Source organism: Acanthopagrus latus, chromosome 17, assembly GCF_904848185.1.
Source record: "Acanthopagrus latus isolate v.2019 chromosome 17, fAcaLat1.1, whole genome shotgun sequence".
NCBI classification, from domain to species: domain Eukaryota; kingdom Metazoa; phylum Chordata; class Actinopteri; order Spariformes; family Sparidae; genus Acanthopagrus; species Acanthopagrus latus.
The window spans coordinates 5,467,121-5,484,875 of NC_051055.1; the positions used below are offsets into that span (position 1 = coordinate 5,467,121).

A 17,755-nucleotide genomic window follows, 5' to 3' on the forward strand; every position below is an offset into this window, starting at 1 on the left:
CCTTCCCAGAAACAATCAAATAAAACATTTTTAAAGAAAAAATGTATGTATAATTAAGTGTATAGCAATCAAAGGGCGGTGTCGCTTTGGAGCATTCCAGCTCAAAGTGATACCCTCAAATGTGTTTGCTCCAGCTGCTGCCTTTCCTTGTTTTGTTTTGTTTTTTGTTTTTTTTAACACATTTGTTCATGTTTGAAATCATTTCTGGACAAATAACTTGAGACGATGAATCTGTTATCAAAATAGTTGCTGATTTCCACTTTGCTAATTGGCATGATTTTCAGTTTCTTCGTTTGTTTGGGTGCCAGATCTTGATTTGTGAATTAGCTGGCAAATGTTGTTGCCAAATAGGTGTAATGGTGTTATGTACAATATTGCCATGAAGGGCAGAAGTGTTTTGAAATGGAGAGAGTCAAATGAAGTACATATACCTTAAACCTGGCCCCTTGAGTAAATGTTATCACAGCAACACTCACAAGGTATCATCCTTAGAACTACAGCACAGCTCCTAGTTTAATAAGGCAGAGCTGTTCTGCTGTTTTTATCTAAACTGCTTGACTAATTTTGTTGTATTTCATTTAAACATTACTGTATTTTCAGTGTGGTGTGCAGCTGCAATGTGAAATTAAATCATAGATAAAAAAAACACAAGCATTAGATTGGATGTGGCTGGCGTATTCTCAATATTAAAAAACATCATCTGGTTTTTGGCAGAGCTCTATTGATTTGCTGACAAGGAATGTTAACAATCTCTCCAGTCAGAAACACTGGCCAACTTTCCCCGTGAACCCGTTAGGCCCGTTCTGTCACCCAGCCGTGCCTTTAAATGGCTTCCAAATTAAAATATGCTCTATGCAAAACAACAACAACAACTGATGACCGTGTAAATCTTGCCTTAGCCTATTTTTAAGTGCATAGTAAAGCAGAAATATTTGCGACCTTCCCAGTAATTAAAACCTACCAAGTAGCCTCCAGAGGCATGTTAGGAGTTCTAGGGAAGGCTGACAGCTGCAGGGAAGTGTGCTTTTTTTTTTTAATAAAAATCTGGTTGATCTTGTGTGAACACTTTTGAGTCTTTTGTGAGAGGTGAGACATTTAAAAGGGCTGTTAGTTGGTTGGGGAAGAGTCCTTTAAAACCTTAAGGCCACCTGCAACATCTCTCTTAGAAAATCAAGGACCCACTGACACAAAGATTTGTTCAGCTCTCAGATGGAGAAGCTTGTCATACAATCTGAATGGGAGAGTAGTATTTAACGCTGAGCTGTAATCAACGACAGAACCCTCACAAGTACCATCAGCTTCAGATGGTGAACAATATAGTGCAGGCGCAGTGAGACAGCATCAGCAACAGACCTATTTCTCTACATGCAAACTGATGAGGCTCAGTGCCAAATCTGGAAAGATGATTACGCACCGGGCGTTCAAAGATTTTCATATTAATAGATGTTAAGTAACGTGTCTACAGTCGTTAAAACAGCTTGGGTTGGGTTTTTTTTCTTTTTGGCCCAGGCACAATCACAGCTGACTTTTTATCTAACTAAGAATTAAGTCAGTAAAGTTACTCAGAGTAAAGTCTTCCAATGTTAGCTGAGGAAATGCACTAAATTCCCTGGTTGACCGCTAGATGGCGCCATAGTCTAAATCTTTGTGAAATTCAGCTCGAGGTGGCTAGAGAGGAGACAGAAGACAGACCTCTCACTCTGCTCTTGTTTCTGGGTATCACAAATGTACGCAGATGTAGCATTCTCATAGCTTCTTACATCTCTTGTCGAGTTTTGTTTGGGGAAATAAATACAAAACTACACCTCGCACGATGTTTTCTTGAAATGTCTAAAGCTTAAGTTTATACCTGCTCCGAAGGCGCATGCGTCGTGACGGATGCGATTTCTCAGACCGGAAGTTGATACATTTTCCCTCTCATGCAGCACATCTTCGTAATATATTATCTTTGAGGCAACTCTGTACACAGCGACACTTGTTGGGGTGCATGTGTTCTGTGGGTTAGTTTACCGAGTTACCGGCAGATGAACAACCCTAGTCCATCTCTAACCTAAGCGGTAAGTCTTCTGCGTGAAGTCAGCTCATACTGACTTGGTTCCTCAGAGGGACCCTCTTAGAGACTCAGTATATACGCCCGTTACGGGGTTGTGAACTCAAAACGTAGCGCATCTTCTTAACTTGGTCCAAATGAAAGCAGTTTGGTGAACGTTGCCTCTCTGCCAACGTTTATAAAGCGCTTAACTATAGCTCTTGTTATCTTCTTTTTTCGGGCAGCAGCTTAGGTCTACATACAGTACAACGTGCTAGTCTTTGCTTTGGCGCATCCACAAACTGTAGCATTTTTAGCTCTTTATGCTAATTGAGCGCTGCACAGTGGACTAGTTTCTTTGGCTCACTTCTGACGCGGCGTGTCGTTCGTGTTCCGCGTCCCGCTCCAGCGTTATCACCACGTTATTTCTACGGGCACGTTGATCAACATGTGTTCTTGTTATGTATGTAAGAAGTGCCCCAGATATTTCCGCAGGTTGGTGCTGTAAGGCGGACACAGCGCGAAACAAGTGAGACATAGCCGGGACAGAGACGTTTTGTTTCCTGTGCTGTGAGCATTTTTTTTTTTTTTAGAGAGAGAGAGAGAGAGAGAGAGACTTGGGTTGCAGTGAAGGTGTTTTTTGTAGACGTATATGAGATAACAGTTCCTAAATGTGCGCGTCAGGAGCCCGGGACTCCACAGAGTCGTGCCTGCAAAGATGCATGACTCCAGCTCCAGAATCCCAGCTGTGCACTGGAGAGAGACAACTTGTACAGCTGCAGCAGAACTTGTCATCCCCGCCCCGCGTTTTTAACTGTAATGGGGTGAAGTAGTTCCTAATTTTCTTGACAATCGGGACCGTCAATCCAATATTGTAACCGTATCTAAACTGAGGTGTAGTCTTGTTGAATACGCCCCCCCCGTCAGAGATTTAGCAATTCTCTGCAAATTGAGCCAGTACATCACTGACTTGGCCACAGTCAGGTCATGTGTTTAGCAGAATGTATAATATCTGTGTATATGTCTGCTGACGAGTGACAAGACATGTCAGTACAAATATGTCAAAGTGGGTTTGAGACCTTTTTTAATACCAGTATAGATTTTTGAAAGAAACTGCCAAGTTGCAATAAACAGGACAGGACACATTGTTGTCATATTTTAAACTCCCAGATCTCTATATCAGTAGCAGCCCCATGCAGTCAGTATTGGTTGGGCTGTATGAGGATGCATAGGACAAACCTAGATGAGGTGTTGTATTTTTGATTCCATTGCAGCATCCAATAATTTTCTTTATCGATTAATCAAATCAAATAGTCGATTCCTTATTTGAGCAATAAAGCGTCAGAAAATAATGAAAAGTACTGGTCACGGTTTCCTTGAGCCCAATATGACAAAAACACACAGTTTATTGTGGTGTGAAAGGAAGCAAATCTTCACACTTTGACACTTGATTAATAACTTTAGCGTTATTTCAAAAGGAAATAAAATGCATGACTTACTTACTAAAGATACATCCACACAGGGCGTTGGGTTGTGTGGTTTTAAAATTTCAAGGCTACAAAAATTTTTTCATCTCAGAAAAGATAGATTTCATGTTTTATATAGTATTAAAGAATTGTTAAAAAAAAAACATCAACATCTGCGTACAGTGTTAGGGAGGTGTTGTCAGGTGGAGATCTCCCCCCTCTGTATGTGCAAAGTTGATTTCTCACCTTAAATCATCAGTTCATTACATGTACAGTGAGACAGATGAGCTGACATCTGGGGCAGCTCGCACATCATCAGGCTGTGTCGTTGGACAGCTGTAGTCAGCGTCAAAAGCTTAAGCAGGTGGGCGTCTTACTTTAAGCTGCAGCGATTAATAAAACAGTTGGAAGGTCAGAAAGAAAGCTTTTTGCTAATTATTTTGACAATTGATTCATTGTTTTTCAGTCATTTTTCCATCAAATTGTCAAACATTTGCAGGTCCAGTACAGTGAGAATGTACCTCTAGGATAACGTTTATTACAAATCGAATTGGGGATCTTACCATCACTGCATGACATGATCTCTTTTAAAATCAGACTTGTTGTTGGAATTTTTTTGCCAGCTCCAATAAATAACCTCTTTTATAGAGTAGTCAGTGAGCATCAGAGCAGTAGTTCATACAGTAACATCATCCAAGCTTTACTCTCACTCAGTGTTTACTCTGATGTCAAACCAGGATCTCATGCCTCTGTTAGGTCTGCAGGTCAGAGACCCTGAATTAAACAGGCCACACATGTCTGGACCTCAGTCAGTGATACACAACCTCCCTCTGACCCGCACATTTACTCAACATGCAAACTCATTAACCCATAACTTGTTTTGTTTTTTGTTTTTTTGGATTCATGCATGCAAGTTTGTGCGCTCATATTTATGGATAGAAGGACTGACATGTACACGGCAGTGCAGATTCACATGTGAAGTACAGTATGGTAATTTAGCTGTCCTTGTACAACCCTGACATGCACAATAAAATTGTTTAGTCAGTTTTTTATAGCCTTCATGCTGCACTTGTATAACATATAACGTATGCACAGGTAATTCAATTAGGGGAAGAATCATATCAGAGCAACATGCAGTGATTTATATACATAAGTACACAGACACCCAGAAAATATTTCTGTTGTGCATTTTTCAAATTTGCATTGAGGCGAGTGTAAACGAGATGTTCATATTTAAAGTCTTACATCTTGGAAACACTATCCATTTACGTTACATTGGAGCGCCAAGCATCACTGTCAGCTCTGAATGTGGTACGCCCATAGAGTGCAACAGCTTGACCTTACAGTGCTGTGGTGGAGACAGGTATCTGTCAAGATTTATAGACCGGGGACGATAGTTCTGATATTTATTGGGTTTGGCCAGCCTGATACCAGTGTGACATCCATTCTGGCAGTAAAGCTGAAGTTTGAAGGTGTGTCTCTTCATCTTTCCCCAGGTGCTGTTCGCCTCCAGATTACTTCACAGGTGGATAAAGGGACGCCACTAAACCAGATCACCAGAAGTGACCCAGCAGTCTGAAACCACCCACCTGGGCTGCAGGTCTCTACACGTTCCACCCAGTGAGTGAGACAAGTGCAGTAGTATAATGAGTCAGCTGACATGTTTTATAGCTTGTCTACTGTTATGAGACGCTGTTAATAATTGCAGGAGTTTAAATATATGGGCACGTCGATGCTTAGACGTCAAACAAGACGTCAGGCGTTGGAAAAGATTGATTTCAGTAATGCAAATGTATCTGAAGTGGGGCATCAGTGATTATTTTTAGGTAAGCTGACAAGAAAATGACACTGATCACACCTTTACTTAATTTCATCATACTGCCCTCTGTCAGCACCCGCATGCCATGACACAATGCATTTGGTAGTAAAAGCTGTGGTTGATGCTGTGGTCTCAGAGCATGGGTTGATCCTGTTTTTCTGCACAGTCCACAGACAAGCAGTTCAGGGGAATTTTCTCATATCTACTGTAAGTCCTTGATGTCTGTTTGATGTAAGCACTATAAGAAACTTGCCTCTTTCCCAATGTATTTTTTTATGTTCAAAGGTGATAAAAAGTTAAGAGGAGGAGAAATTAATGGAGTATAAAAGCTTTCTCATTAACTGTTGGTTGGATATACAGGAGACTTGCGACCTTTTCTGGCAGCCAGTATCCACATATGTCATGAGGTAACCATCTAACAGAGTAGGTTTACTTCATTTCAGAACTATTTCCATTTGATTATATAGAAAATTATTGCATTCACTGTGTACTCTGTTTGAATAGATAGTAGCTCCTGGTATTAAAATTGTTTATAACTAAACATTCTCTCCGAATTTGCACATTTGTCTGGTTTTGTGGTACCAATAGGGCGGGGGTTCCAATAGTCTGAATTTTGGATTCAGTTCCAGGTCCACTACATATCTAGATTTGCTCATGTCTTTTCAAACCTGTTGTCACTCCTTACTCCTTAATTCGAGAGATGGACAACATATCTGGCAGGTGCCAAGCAGGTCACTGCTTAAAATGACAAACATCGCTAGCAGCAGATTGGATCACCTGTGACTAATTAACGTTAACTTGATGAATTAACATTGAGTCCGCTCTCTGTCCTGTTCCGTCTTGTAAATTGAGCAAATTTGATTAGATGTTTTTATGTCCTGGTTTTTTGCAGCAACAGCGTGTAGGCTACTCTGTGACTAAATTCATCAAATGCCTTTTTTTACCAGCAGATCAGCTGAACAGATGAGTGCAGCACACATTGTTCTGCACACAGATAGATCTCCCTGTACGTTGGTCCAATCCCCACCAGTATTGCTTTCATTATTTCATACAGTTGTCTTGTATAAGGCATCTTTTGTTACTGTCATGGCACAGACTAAATGTTTAATCAGTAGAAGCCCATCCCCTTTGAGCCTTTTCAAAGCTCTAAATTTGAAACAACATATATAGCATATATATATATATATATAGATAGATAGATATAGATATATAGATATATAGATATATAGATATATAGATATAGATATATATGTGTGTACTGATAGCAGCAAGTTGTACAGAGTATGTTTACACCTACTTTAGATACCACACAATGCAAGCTAGATGCGGTCGAGCAGATCCAATGACATTCCAATCATGGCACAGATATACAAACCTATTTTTTACATGTAGCTGTAGTATGTGTCACATACATACTGCGTTACTCTTCCTACCCTCGCTATGATTGTTGTCCCTGTGCCCAGTATTCCTCTACCAGGTGAGGTTGCTTCTTTATTGGTCAATCTATAATGGTCCTTGAAACTCTCGGTCAGTGCCCTTGCCAAGAATGAATTTGCTCAAAGTAGTCATGATATACAGTACAAGATGGGCCGTCTGGATGAGCACTTCATTAAAAATTGTAGACCAGGAGATGTAGAGCTTTGAAATCTACACCATTACACCATGGACAAAGCGACACAACATTCTTCCAGACTGGTGCCCTTCAAAATCGCAATGTGTTGTTATTATTCATACCTGTAAGAGGGGTGTGTAAATACAATTGTATTTACAATTGTATTTACAATTGAATGTACCATAGATGGCTTGCGTTACAGATAGCTTCCTCTGATAGCTTGTATTTTTTATTATAACAGAGGAATCACTTTTTTTACTGCCCTGGGTGGTTACTGTAGGTGGTGTGAGATTTAGTTTTTTGTTTTGTGTTAGCTCACCAAACCGAATTCCTATTCACTCAGTGAAAATCAGTCAAAAAGTATTGTGTCTTTAAGTTATTATGAAGTACATAGTGAGTGGCACAAACTGTCAGTAGTGAGCAGAATGAGAGCAGTCTACATGTTCCTTGTAATGGAGCAATGACCACGGAGGAATTCAGCCAGGACCGACAGCGTTGCATCACTTGTGGTGGTTGGTTTTCTTTGGCTCTGTTTCCTTATCAAACACAGACGCAGTGTGGGAAACAGTGTCTACATTTGTAAGTCAGTTTTCCCAGGATAGATGGTTTGAATTGTTGGCATTCCTCATTGAAACCAAGGACACGACTGTTCTGCAGCTAGCTAAGTCCCCATGCTCACAATGAAAATATTGAACAAATCAAATTAGAGACTGATTTTCTTTATTTTTTTATGTCTGCCTTTATTGGCAAGTTAATTTTGGATAATGAGTCTGGAGAGGTTGAGAGAACTTGCGGGGGATGACATGCAACACATGCGAGATCTGACTTTGTAAGATCACAGTCACGTGGTATGTGCCCTTAGACCGCAAAGCTGTCCGGATGCTCCATATAAGGCAAATTTAAAGAGAAATACTCACACAGTATTTCCATGATGTCCTGTGAAGTAGAAAAAATAAAATGCTGAAATTCTAAATGTTAAGGCATGCCCTTCATATCCTTCGCTAGTGTACAGACAAATATCACAGCATCCCACCCACCCTCTGTGTACAGAGCTCTGCAGTTGTTACTTGGTGCCTGAGATCAAACGGAATCATCAACTGTCAGCCTCGTGCTTCCCACAGACATGTTGGTGACAGTCTGAACAAGGGAACATAATGTGATGCCCACTGCCCTCAGGAGCAGGCCTGGCACATTGCAGCCCCTCACTCCATTCCGTTGATTAATTTATCACCCAGCTAAATTTCAACAACTACTCACATTTCTGGCAGCAAGTCATCCAAAAATATATATAGGTTGAACACAACTTTAGTATGTATCCTTATTTACACTGTCTACCCTGCCCAGGGACTGAAACTAGGTAATGACTACATCTGATTATGTGCTTATGACGTATCTGATACATCATTATTTCATCATTTCCTGGCTAAATGTATCACTCAACTCCATTATAGTTTAATTAAACTAAGAATTGAAATTAAAGAAAATGTTAAGCGTGCTAACTTTTTTAAATAAAAAAGTAGCTTTAGTCCCTTTCAGATTGTATGTGGGAGTACCTACTGATATTTTTAAACTTTCATAAATATGAAGATATGACTAGATATCTGAGCCAGTGTTAACAAAGTCAGACCACTCAAGTAACATCTCCCAGGGATTTTCCTCTGACTGTACATGTAATTCCTAGAGCTAGTCTTACTTAAAAAAAACTTTTCAAACACTGTGTCAAAGTTTAAGAACACTCACAAATCGGATCAATTTGACATATAGAATGTTATTTATTTAATGATGTTAATTTAGGACCGCTGTCCGATTTCATTTGTGTCACTTAATATCTCCTGTTCCAGATTACATCCACATGCATAAAGTAAACAGTATGTACATGGACACATTCATCCAGGATGTTTCAGTTGTGTTTGCTCTAAAGATAATAAAATCACTTCCCCTTCTGTATGCCTACCTTATTACATTTATTAGAATCTGATTTAATATCATCTAATTGTGATTGATTTGCCTTGTTTCATGTTAAATGACGTAAAGGCATTACCTCGGATGAAAGCCCCCGCATGAGTCTCGTGTGTCTGAGTGAGCCCTCAGTCTGTAGATGACTGAGTGCTGACACCTGCCCCTCTGATTGGTCAGATGACTTTCTCCGACCTGTGAGTCACCGAGCCGTTGCACTGCCAGCCTGTTTTTATATCTTAGATCACAACAATGGCTGGCATTAAATGCGCTGACAACCTGTAGATAAATCTCTTCATCCCTCTAAGCACTTAATGATTTGCTGTTATATACACAGGCTCTGGTGACTTAAGCTATGTTTTTGTTATTATTCAAATTATCATCTTATTGTAGTTAAGAGTCAAATTGTTTTTATTTTCCTTTTCCCCCTCTCTTCAATATTTTCACATTGAAAAATTGTTCAGTATGTATGTTTTTTATCTTCTTACATTTGATCATATTTACTCTGAGGATTTTCTCTTGATCTGCATCCGTCACTGCACCCTTCTGCTGGTATGACTAGAATGCCATATCCCTGTGCGGCCTCTCAGTCAAATGTCAGCTGTATGAAACAGCTGGCTGCTATTACTCAACTCTGTGTGTGTGTCTGTCATGTAGATCTGCCTGTATGGCATGACTTCCCTCAATTAAGGTCAGATAGAAAGAGACCAACTGCCAGCATCTAACAATCTGGTGATGGGCTTCGGGCCTGAATAGGGCCAAATTTCTCTTCCCCCATACTGAGTCATAAAGTTGCAGTGGAGTCTGTACTGCTGTTAATAGCCTTCAAACTGAGCACTACTATGAACCTGAAAAGCCCTCCGGTGTGTCTGTCAATTATTACAGGGAAATTGTCATGCATTGTTAGAGCCCACATGGCGTTATTTTTGAACAGTAGTCAAGATCTTCCAGAGGAATGAGAACGATGCAATGTAGAATGTTGCTGTTTGGTTTGTGTCTGACTTGATCCTGACTCTGATGACATGCACACGTGGACAGCGGTAATCCCATGGGATCGAGGTGGCTACAGTGTTTTTGAGCCTGGCGCTGCAGTTGCTTTCCACCAGCTGCAACACTTGGCTGTTGCCTGGTCTTATAGCTTATTGGCTTAGATGTTGACTCATCTATATGACATTTTATAAAATGTTTTGATTTTTTTTAATTGCGGATTCGTATGTTAAGCCCTGACTATAAATATGTGACAGATCAATAATGAAAACTTTTTGCAAATTGCAAATTGCTCCTTTAAAAGGTGATTATATGTCAGTGTTGTGTTTACAGCTTGTTTCCTTTGGCCAAGCAAAACAGTTATTGACACCAAATGAAGCAAATCTTCAGTACTAATGATTTTGACTCATTTAACCGATTGAAAAAACAGCACTATATATGCTTGGAGAAGCATGAAAGTGGGAAGTAGGCCTTGTGAGAGTGTCTTTAATTTGTCAGCAATAATCATTTATGAAATGGAATGCTAGCACCAGTTGCAGTCGATGTGTACACTAAATCTGTTTAGTGAAATGGGCCCCAGTAACATACATTCAGTACTGAAAGGCAAAGTAAAATACCCCATTCCGTACTGCCCCAGTGGGCAACATATCATGATGCATCCTTTTATGAAGTGCCTTAATGGGCAGCAGCTGTGGCATTTCACAGTGGTCTGTGTTTGTCTATGTGTAATTCTGCCTGCTTAGAATGTATTCAGACTTACAGTACATGCAGCATGGGCTTAGCATTGGGAAAGCTGATAAGTTTAGCCCATGGTAGAAGGAACACAGTTGTACAGCTTTCATTCCCTTCACTTGCAGTACAGCTCTTTGACTCATTATGCCAAAGTTAATAACTTTCATGGTATTTTTGTTTTGGGTATTTCAAAATTGCAAGACAGCACTGTCTGAGACAGAGCTTCACACCCTCCTCATTCACCTGATTTGGCACCTTCAAACCACTACTTCTTCCCCAAGATGGAGGAGGTCAGTGGTCAGCATTTTGACAGTGATGTTGATGTTACTGCTGTTGTGAACCGTTAACCTCAAGGTATACGACGCTGACTTCTACAGAAAGGATCCATGTGCTCCATGGCCACTGGGCTGATTGTGTAAATGTAGGAGGGGACAATGTTCATAAGATAACATTATGGTTTTCTCACACTGACTAATCAGTTCAACTGATTAGTCAATGAGAGACTACTGTTGTTGTAGATGAGTGTTTACTAGAATGAGACCAGTGGCAGCTCCTCATCCAGATAGCTATGAGATTGTAGTCAGTAGACACGAAACAATGGGCCTCTATAAAATGCACTAAGATATCTTGATGGATTGGTCTCCATGCCATTGACTGAGACAGACTAACAGGCAGTGATGATGAAACAGAACGCACGCATTTTATGAAGCTGTGAGTGATCACACAGATACACACATACAGGTAAAGCCACACAAAGACATACAGCATCCTACACAGGCAAGCAGACAGCTGAGTGAGAGTTCAACAGTTTGTGATATGCATGCATTTTTAATTGAACACACCCTTTAACCCTACACTCCATTAACTGACCAGCTACACATTGATGCCCCTCTTCCAAGGTCAGACAGATTGTCAGAAGTCGGGGCATCAGTAGCTGAGGGTTGCGCTGGGGGATCCATGACGAGTTGCTAAGCTTCGCTGACAGGCTTTGGCTTCACGCCCTGGCTGGCCAAGAGTCCATGGGCAAGCCCTGAATTAGCACAGGGCTGTCCCGCATTGTGTGAATGCCATGGCGAGTGGAGTGCCCATTACAGCAGTCAAGTGTGAATACCTGGGTATGCAACTGATTTCACAGGGATGTCTAGGGACCTAGGATGCCTGTTATTTTAACCTGTTGAGTATGAGCCTCTGGTTGTACAGTTAAAGGGAAACATTCACAGATTTGACATAAATAGGATGAGCAATTGATTTTGGCGAGTGTGAAAGAATGGGCATAACAAACCAGAAACACTGCGATTAGAAAGGTGCAGACAGAGCAGCATTAAAGGGAAACTTTGCCAATTTCCAGCCAGCTTTGTATCAGTGTTGGTATTTTATGCAAATGAACAATGGTAGACTTCCCTCCATTTGCATTGCAGCCAGAGCCCCCACTATTTTGCCAGTGAAAGTCATAGAATAAAACAAAACAAAACATGTCATCTGGTGGATCTTAGGATTGTTGTTTCAACTACACGTTGTGCTTCTGCGTTTGTGTTTTTGCACATCCAAGGACACAATTAGTTAAGACAGCAAGCCGCCCCTCTGTCACTCTATCGCCGAATTCCGATTAATCTCTGTCAATACTAGGCAGTGCTGATACTGATAAGCATAAGATTCAGGTACAACACAGCCTATGTCTCCCCTAAAAGGTTTTCAGAAACATACTTTACCACACTATATAGCTGCGATAGAGAAAGATTGTGAACCAGAATTGGCTGCCATACTGTTTCTGTACTTTGAAAACAGGCTGAAAAATTCACAAAGAATGAAGCCATGGTGATGCAACATTATAATCATTAAAAAATGATCATCTTAAATGTTTCTCACTCACTATTCCAAGAGAAGTTATACAATTCCTCTCCATACCAAGGAAGGAAGCAAGAGGACAAACAGACCAAAGCAGCATTGATCAAACATCAGCTACAATCCTGTTGATTGTCTGTTTCAACATCACATTTTTAGCGTACTGTTGAGCAGTAATACAAATGTCTGCTGGCCACTATACTGTTACCCGTTGCAAAATGGGCAGAGCTCCCACAAAGCATTGCTCAAAGCCTCCGTCACCCATGTTTATTAGTCCAGTGTGGCACGGTACATTCTTCTTGGGTTTTTTTGTGTTTTCTTTTTACCTTTACCACAGCCCCTTTTCTCTGTTTACCCTGGTCATGTTCAGAAATATCTGAAATAATCTGTTTACTGCACAGACAGCCCAGTAGTATGACAGCCCAGTAGTATGCAAGGCCCATCCTTTCAGCATTTAAATACTTTTTAAGCACAAATGATATGAAGGGGAATAAGTCTCCAAAGCAGAAATGCATCTTTTACGATCCTCAAATAAAATGTTTGATATTTTGTGAATGATCAGTGGATCTGGTGAAACAATAACAAAAATTCATTTAGAGAAACATGATTTAGTCACAAAGCGGCATAATGGTGTTTTGTGATCCACAAAAAACATTTTTTCCATAAAATAGTACAGATTATTACTTTTATTCTAAACCCTTTGAGAGACTCATTTTGTTTCTGTAAGGAGTTGATGTCGCTGACGTAGATGACTCTTCCAAAGCGTAACGCAGTGAAACCCTCTGCTATAGTCCTAATCATAATAGATTGCAACTGGATTCTTCTCTATTTGTACCAAACAAAACGTGGTAATTACCTTCTAATTAATTTCTAATAAAGATTTTCCCTTCACCTCTTTTATTTTTCATTGTCTTGGTTTTACAGTTTGTTAAATGTGAGCAACTTGTAGCACCATAATAGAAATGGATTAAATTAACCAACCTTTTTATGATGCAGGTGAATAAACACACGTAAATGCAGACGGCCTCACAACCACACAGGTTCAGCCCACATTGTCTTTATGTAATGTTTCAGTTTGCCACCCAGTGAGCTTTAGAGGAGAAGCAGGAAGAAAGCTTCTTGGAGCGACAGTTATGAGAGGAACGGTAATGAGTGGGCAGGAAACCGTGACAGCCGGTCTGCCACAAGAAGGGGAGTGCGAGAGAGAGAGTGAATAAGAGGAGGGGGTTACACGTGGGAGTATACCACAGCAAATATGGTAAGAAGACAACACGATGCAGCCGCAGCCCAGATTTTATTCAGCAGATGAGCGAATGAGCAAGGAAGCGTGTCTGGTCCAGACACCCACACTGCCCGGGCTGGTGTCCAAGGAGATTAGCAATACATTGTTACGTCTTTCTCTGTTTCTCTCTCAGTGTTAGCTTGTTTTAAATACACTGTACCATTTCTTTATATATCCATTCCAGAGATATTAGATAATAGGCCTGGTGAAATTCCTTCATGCTATTTGTTCTTATGTGACAAACATACTCGTACTATCTCTTGTGTTGTTGCAAAGTGTAGTCCTGATCATTTTAATGTACCCCCCTTTCCTTGGGGTACAGGGCCAGCTACTGTGGTGCACCTGTTGAAGTAGATACCTCAAGGAGTAGTCCTTAGTACTGCTGTTGTATTATAAAAGGGATTTCATTTTAACTTTGCTCCGAGGCTGCAACTAATGATAATTTAATTGTCATTTGATCTGTTGATTATTTTCTCCATTCATCGATTACTTGTTTGGTCTCTAAATTGTCAGTGTTTTACCAAAGCCAAAGATGAGGTCCTCAAATGTTTTGTGTTGTCCACGGTCCAAAGATGTTCAGTTTACTGACACAGAGGAGTAAACCAGACACCAGATAGTATTTACATTTAAGCAGCTGGATTCTGAGAATTTTGACCAAGATATGCAAACCGGTTAATCAGTTATCAAAAAAATCTGTTTGTTGTTGCATCCCTACTCTGCTCTTGTTTTTTTTTGTTTTTTTTTTTTGCCACTCACATTTAACAGCTCACATTTAGCAAAACAGACCATTTAAAGATTAAATGTGTGGGTCAGGTCTGTATATCTGTCCAATATACTGACCTGCCTGACTGTACGTACATCCCATTTCAACTAAATTCCATCCACCTTTTCCTCACTTGCATTTTTTTCCATGTGTCTTGGTCCCTCCCACTGAGGATTTGTGGAGACACGCGAGAAAACCACTGGAGGAGAGATGAGACAAGGAAATGTGTTTTTTAAGCAAAATGAGACACCCGTTCATCCTTTATAGTAAGTCATACATGCATTTATACACTGATGGCGGTGGCTGCCATGTAAGGTGCCAGGCAGCACATCAGAGGCAGTTTGGGGTTCAGTATCTTGCCCAAGCACAGTTCAGCATGCAGACCAGGGGAATCAAACAAGCAACCTTCCGATAGCAAGACGCTGGCTCTACCCCTGAGCCACAGCTTCCCCTGATGCCCCATGCCTAATTGCACACAGGCTTTTTTTTTGGGGGGGGTCAAAGGCTGATCCCTGGACAAACTCTTAACAGCTGCATTTGCATCTACTTTGCTGTCTGGTTTTGCGGTTTGTGCGAGTTCAGTTCCTTCACACAATTTGAATGTCATTGGACAGGTGGGGATGTGATGCTCCTGCTGACATGCTGGTTATTCATTTCTGTGCAAACAGAGCTTCTGTTACATGCATTTACTTCGTCTGGATATTTTCTTTAACCCACAACCTTGAAGTGTAAATGGTACCTGTGAGGTTATCTGCAGTCTGTATTGATACTGTGTAGTGTGTCTGCTCAGAGGCACAGGATCCATCTCAACTGGCCGACAGCATTTCTATTATTTATTCATCATTGGCCTCTGTATTCATTGATATTCTGAATGTGGAATTATCATTTAATAACTCAGAATGTGATTATGGTGTCTTTTTGAACACTGGAAACCCAATTTTAGACCAAATGTTTCAAGGAAAATTGCAATGCATCAAACCCAACACTCAAGAATGATCAGCCTCATGTGTGTAAAACAGACCATGACATTTTTCTAATAAATTAAGAAATTTGTTTTGGGTCCTTTTTGTTCGCCTACAATCAGGCTGACACATTTTAATCAGAAAACAAACGAGATACAAAACTTGATGGTGACACACTTGTGTTTAATCTGTTATCTGTCTTCACTCCGGTATGAGACAGTCATGTTGTGATGTGTCAGATCAGTCTGCTCCACTGCAGCATCCAGTCAGTGACTACAGTGCGGCATGTCAGACATTCATGAAGGCGTGTGTCATGTGTCCTAGCTCATCGCCCCTCAGAGATAACTTCTTGCTCCTCGATCCTGGATCCTCTGAGCACAAATGGGAGCACTGGGAAGGCTTGCAAGATGGCGGACTGGAATAACTTCTGGTTCAAGCGAGGAAGCCACAAATAAGAGAAATGAGAAGCACCTGGTATCCTCCTGTGCATGCAGAGTCAGATCTGCTGGTAGCTGCTCCACAGTGTGAGCTAACCTGATCACAGCCTGTAATGATGGCATGGCACGGCACAGTTGGTTTCCCATGCGCAGTAAAAATCCCTGTGTCAAGGGGAAACACTGCAAAAAAAAACTTTATGATACTTAAGTTAAATGTGGTAGCTCACTACTAAAACATGATTAGGCCCTTGAATTACATAATATCCTTGTTCAGCTGTGAGTATCAGTGGTGACTGGTCATTTATAAGGATGTTTTGGCCTCATGAATATAACAGAAATTGAGCCCTGGAGCATGCTGCTAATGAAATGTTAATCCCTTGAATTACAGTCTTCTTGCTCATTGCCGTCAGCGTTTGATGTTATGCATGAATGGACACACGTTTACACACACACCCACGGGCTTTTTTAATCCTTTATCATTTTCCCCTGGTTGAACATTGTTCTGGTTTTAACACCTGATTCTAGCTGATGTTTCTTACCAACCATCTGCATTGAACATGTTGCCATGGCATCAGTGAAAAGGCTGAGGTCTCCCTGTTGTCACATTTTGTTCAAAGACAACCTGAGCTCTCCAGCCCCTCCTCTTTCCCTGTCTCTCAGTACATTTATTACCGTTATGTCTCTAACTCCTCTACCCTTAGACTGAAGCCATGTGTCTCCACAGGTGAGCATATCACTTCCATAGAGATAATCTTTACAAAAGCCAAAATGGAAGCAATGAAGAAGCCACACTGTTAAGCTGGTTTAAAGACAATATATATCTGCTAACTTACTCCCACATGGTGATTTCAGTAACTCTATACTGTTACAGACGACGTCATAACTTTCATCAGAGTGTCTGATGCCTGATTACAATAATAACATCTCACTGATACTATTTGCTTGCTATGGTCTGTTTAACTGGATCTGGATCCAAAATCTGGATTTTTAGACAAAGTTGTTCTATATTTAGTTACACCCCCGTACTGTAACATGAGAGTTTTTGAGTAATTTTGTCATTAAGCCAGAAGTTGCATTCCATATACGGCTGTCAGGAAGGCCAACTTCTAGGTCAGTAGTGTTTGTGCAGCTTTGCAAATGGTGCGCAAAATATGCCTGAGCCCAGGACAATCTGTGATGTTACACATGTATGTTTGTCTGTGTGAGAGAGCGAGCGTGTGAGAGTGAGAACATGAATGTGCATAAACTCTACTGGTTCTGCTTTTACTCATGGGACTACTAAAATTGCCCTAAGCCAAACCAGCTCTCACAGAACCAGAGGAAATAATGCCCTGTGTTTTTGAAGGCAGCAGCGGATTGAGGCAATTGTTCTTGGAATGTATTTTGATGGATTGACTATTATCCATGGTACAAATCCTAGCTTTTTCTCAGGCAGCAATCTCTTTCCTCCCTTGGTGTTTGGTCGTAAGGTGCTGACATAAAACTGAATTGTTACAGAAAAAAAAAAAGTGGTTTTGTCACATTTGAAAAAGACAAGAGAAATGTTTGTAACAGAAGCTCCCTAGCAGAATTACACTTAAAATGTTGTTAAAGTGTTATTACATGATAAAATGTGTGTCTATTTGTCTGTAGTGCAAAACCTCCCCACTGAGTAACTATTCTGGAAAAGCCACAGCGGCAACACCTCATGTGTGGAGTTATAGTTGGAGCTGTTACGGAGGCCCCTTAGCAGGGTTCTTCCAAAACAATGCAGCTATGGTGCTGCCCCTTTATAATTAAAAATAAACATTTTAAAATGTTTCTCACTCACTCTTCCATTAGAAGGTACTGTATAAGTGTCCTCTGCACAACAATACTGTGAGGACAGA

General features: G+C 40.6%; 1 protein-coding gene across 1 annotated transcript in view; it reads left to right on the forward strand.

The window, feature by feature from the left end:
* The first annotated feature begins 1,916 nt into the window (after nt 1-1,916).
* The window catches only part of LOC119006250 (neurocalcin-delta A), a 74,050-nt gene continuing 58,211 nt past the window's right edge, over nt 1,917-17,755 (forward strand). Inside the window, exons 1-2 of the mRNA XM_037074757.1 lie at nt 1,917-2,057; nt 4,992-5,115. The gene's annotated coding sequence lies outside the window, so the exon portion shown is untranslated. The remainder of the gene's footprint in view (nt 2,058-4,991; nt 5,116-17,755) is intronic.